We start from the raw sequence: 5,000 nt of genomic DNA, 5'->3' as shown, positions 1-5,000 counted from the left end.
TGTGTCACCTGCCCTTTCACACCTGAGTCTTTTACGAATATGAATATTTAAGTTAAAATTTCATGGCTTAAGTTCTGAATTAAGTCATTTGATAGGAATTCTAATGGTCATTTTCCTCTCTCTCTCTCTCTCTCTCTCTCTCTCTCTCTCTCTCTCTCTCTCTCTCTCTCTCTCTCTCTCTCTCTCTCTCTCTCTCTCTCTCTCTCTCTCTCTCTCTCTCTCTCTCTCTCTCTCTCCAAATGTTTCTCACGGATTTATGTAATTACCTTTAATTTCTGTTTTATATGTACGTTGCTCATCAAAAGATTTTGTGGCAATTTCCAGAATTTTTTAGTGTTTCTTTTTTATTGATATAAACGCTGTTGCTTTTTTTTTTTCCTTTTGACATGTATCTTTTCTTCTCTCTCTCTCTCTCTCTCTCTCTCTCTCTCTCTCTCTCTCTCTCTCTCTCTCTCTGCTTTTACTAATACCACCTTAAGATATATTACGCGCTATCCTCAGTATATTTATATTTTTTCGTATTCCCAAGGATTTCTTATTATTCAGCTTTTACATTTTTTTTTTTTCTTTCTGTTCTTTTTAATCAATAGTCTCAGATTACCCTTGTGTTATTTAAGCATTTTCTGGCTACTCACTTCCTTTTCTGTTTATTCAAGTAATGACCGTAATTGCTTTCATTATTCCTTTACATTTTTTTCCCATTCCTAGATTCATTTTGTGATCTATATACCTTTTTTTTTTTTAGATGTTAAAAGCATAGCGGAACATATTCTGAAACACCGTGCTCTCTCGCTTGGACTGTTTTCAAAGATAATATGGATAATTGCTTAGGTTTACATGTGTGTTTGTGCGTGTGGGTGGGTGGATGGGCGAAAGTGTGTGTATACATGTGGATGTAATTAGGTCGATTCGTGTGTGTGTGTGTGTGTGTGGATGAGTAAGTGAGTTGTCGAGAACGTTTTTATTCACGTGGGTGTAGGTGGGAGGATTTGTGTGTGTGTGTGTGTGTGTAAGTATGCGTCGTACTCTTAATATAGAACCATTTATTAAGAACCCCATCACTCGCACCATAAAGATACCTTTGAAAACCCGACTCACCGCTGCAGCGTCATATCAAAGTAAAGATGCTTGAGAAATTAAACTGTCACGTATGATAACACAGACGTAAGTAAGCTTGCCCTGGCCTCAATATTTGTTTCCTTCACCTTCTCTCCATATTTCTCTTAAGTACTACCACCCAGATTTCTTTCATTGTCTTGCTACACTTCTCCATTCCGTGAGCGGGGTTGGCGTCGGCGGAAGCTTACGAAAGTTGCAAAACGAGAAACTTATACAAAAGAAGAGGAAAGAAATTGTTTTGTCGAGGCTGCCGCTGTTCTGTTCCCTTAATGCACGTAAAATATTGCTCTCTCTCTCTCTCTCTCTCTCTCTCTCTCTCTCTCTCTCTCTCTCTCTCTCTCTCTCTCTCTCTCTCTCTCTCTCTCTCTCTCTCTCTCTCTCTCTCTCTCTCTCTCTCTCTCTCTCTCTTCGTTAACACTATCATCGTCTTCTTCGTCCTCTCTCCGATCTTCCTCTACCTCTTCTTACTCCTCCTCTTCTCTTTTCTTCTTCATTATCATCATCATCTTCTTCTTCCTCCTCATCTTCCTCCTCTTCCTCTTCTTCTTCTTCTTCTTCTTCTTCTTCTTCTTCTTCTTCTTCTTCTTCTTCTTCTTCTTCTTCTTCTTCTCTTCCATTCTCCTGTTTCATCTTTCCTCTGATTTTTTCCTCCTGACTTTCCTCTACCACCTCCCCCCGCCCTCCGCTCTGCCTCCGTTCACATGCCCTTCAGCTACTTGCTATGACGTCATGAGAGAGAGAGAGAGAGAGAGAGAGAGAGAGAGAGAGAGAGAGAGAGCTGTGCGTGGGTGTGTTTATATATGCAACTACTAAGCACTCTCTCTCTCTCTCTCTCTCTCTCTCTCTCTCTCTCTCTCTCTCTCTCTCTCTCTCTCAAGGTAACTATATACATGGTAATTGTGTGAGAGGGTGTTACATATGAATATTTAGCTAAACAACGTACACAATGAATAATCTAGACAGCACCATGAAACACACAGACAGACAGACCGACAAACAGACAGACAGACAGACAGACAGACATATATATGAATAAGTACATACATAGACAAACTCTCATTAATTGCAGACTACGTGCATCGTTTGTTATTGGCAGTGAGAAAATAGTGAGGCAAAAATATGTCAAGGAAAAAAAAAAAGCAGAAAAGAGTCATAATGTGTCTTAAAGATGCTGTGACAGTAATAGAGAAAGAACTTACTTGTGAGGGACGAAGGAAAGGGCAGGAAGGGGTTTTGGGGGTTGGGGGAGGTGATGGAGGAGCAATGTGGTGATGTGTGTGTGTGTGTGTGTGTGTGTTCGTTCATGAAAGTCCTTATTCTGGGTTTGTGCATAAAGAAATTAAATTGAAATGATAATCTGTCAAAGGAATTATTGTAAAGTGCAGATTTCTCATTTATTTTTTCTTAGTTGTGTTATTTATCGTTCCCTTTTGTGTGTGTGTTTTCTGTTTGTGTGTGTGTGTGTGTGTGTGTGTGTGTGTGTGTGTGTGTGTGTGTGTGTGTGTGTGTGTGTGTGTGTGTGTGTGTGTGTGTGTGTGTGTGTCTATAGCTGTGAGAAAAACGACAATATTTTTTTGTAATGAAAAGAGATGAAGCATGAAGTGTTTTTGTAGTTTAGTATTTGTTGTATTATTTCTTATTGTGGTAATTGGGTACTACGACTACTACTACTTTTACTACTACTACTACTACTACTACTACTACTTATTTATTAATTTACTTATTTATATTGAAAGATAGAGAAAGACAGACAGACAGATAGACAGACAGAGAGACGCTAGTGCACTCTTAATGAACACAAGTAAGCTGGTTCGAAGTCCCAAGCTGACAGAAAAATTGATGGATTATAGTATTCTTAATCCCTTTGTCCACCTGTTCTCTCTGGCGTGCACGTTGACCCCTGGTGGTATTTTTAGCAAGAAGGAGGAAGAGCAGATTTTCTTGTAATGGGAGAAGCGCGGCCAAGTAGACGTCGTTACTCACACACGGACCCGGAACACGCAAATGTCTTCTGCCACGCACACCATTTTGCAACTCACTGTGACGTCTTATTCATGTAAACACGCAGGAACAACACACACACACACACACACACACACACACACACACACACACACACACACACACACACACACACACACACACACACACACACACACACACACACACACCAAACAAGTGTGGGAAGACGACTTCTGTCTTCTTCATAAGAGAGAGAGAGAGAGAGAGAGAGAGAGAGAGAGAGAGAGAGAGAGAGAGAGAGAGAGAGAGAGAGACCCAGGCTTGCAGTGGACCACAAAAAGAACTGCACATTATTCTTCTTCAAGGAAAGACTCATGGGAGGGAGCGGAGAGGATTAGGGGATGGAGGGAGACAGGGAACTGCTTGTCCTCCTCCTCCTCCTCCTCCTCCTCCTCCTCCTCCTCCTCCTCCTCCTCCTGTAATTTGTGGGTGTATACCTCCACTTCATCCCTCTAAAGGAGAAAGAGATGACTTGTTTTTCATGTTGAGTCGTTCAGTTTTATTGGTCGTCTCTACTGTTTGTGTTCCGTGATCGGCTTGCTAAATGCCATCTCTCTTATTCGTGTGTAGGAGAATGTGACCGGATGTGCGTGGAGTTGTGCGGATGTGCGTGGGATGTTATATTTAAGTGATTCTAGATAGGAAAAAAAAATGTGAAGAAGAAAGGGATTGCTATATATATTTTTCTTTTTCTTTTTTTTTTTATACTTGGGAAACGGAGGGGAGGAGAAACAAATAACGAAATATTTACAGACGCACATACATGGTTCAGCTTATGTTGTAAAAAGTGTACTTTCAAAAATATGAAGGAGGGTTGTGCAGGTGTGTGTGTGTGTGTGTTTGTGTGTGTGTGTGTGTGTGTGTGTGTGTGTGTCCATGCTTATATACAGAACCTCTAAACTCCTCATCACACAGCATTACTTAACATCCTGACACACTGGATAGGAAACACGTGTCTTCCTACAATCTCGTCAACTCTATTACTCTATCAGTCCCTCCTCCTCCTCCTCCTCCTCCTCCTCCTCCTCCTCCTCCTCCACCGCATTTATCCACACTGCAAGATTTTTACGCTTATTCTTATCCCACCCCCTGTTTCCTCTCTCTCTGTCTCTCTCTCTCTCTCTCTCTCTCTCTCTCTCTCTCTCTCTCTCTCTCTCTCTCTCTCTCTCTCTCTCTCTCTCTCTCTCTCTCTCTCTCTCTCTCTCTCTCTCTCTCTCTCTCTCTCTCTCTCTCTCTCTCTCTCTCACCACCAAGTCTTTTGGGAGATCAATGTGGTATTATTTTTCCCTCTCGTTCCTACTTGTGTTCTCCATTCATTATTAATACTCTTGGTCTTATTCTGCCTACTACTACTACTACTACTACTACTACTACTACTACTACTACTACTACTACTACTACTACTGGTGCTGCTATTAAGGATGAGAAATAGAAGGGTGTCGAGGGAGCAATGAGAGATTACTGAGAGTGATGGAGGAGTATATTGGGGTACACAGAGGAGGGTGAGGTGAAATAAATCATAAAATAACATCGCTGCCTCTTCCTCCTCCTCCTCCTCCTCCTCCTCCTTCTCCTCCTCCTCCTCCTCCTCCTGCTTAGTATTTTTCTTCTCAAACTCTCCATCTACTTCTTCCATCATTTTTCATCCCTTCTTCCTTTTCTCCTTATTTCCTTCCTTTCCTTCCTTCCTTCCTTCCTTCCTTCCTTCCTTCCTTCCTTCCTTCCTTCCTTTCTTCCATCCTTTCCTACTTACTTATTTACTTACTTGCAGTTCTCACAAATTCTTCAGTTAATAATTAATGTTTGTTTGTTGTTGTTTATTCTCCTTTGTATTATTTTCTCCATCTTCTCTTCCTTTT

The sequence above is a fragment of the Portunus trituberculatus genome, chromosome 37 (genome assembly GCF_017591435.1).
Source record: "Portunus trituberculatus isolate SZX2019 chromosome 37, ASM1759143v1, whole genome shotgun sequence".
Taxonomy (NCBI): domain Eukaryota; kingdom Metazoa; phylum Arthropoda; class Malacostraca; order Decapoda; family Portunidae; genus Portunus; species Portunus trituberculatus.
This window is presented reverse-complemented; position numbering follows the sequence as displayed.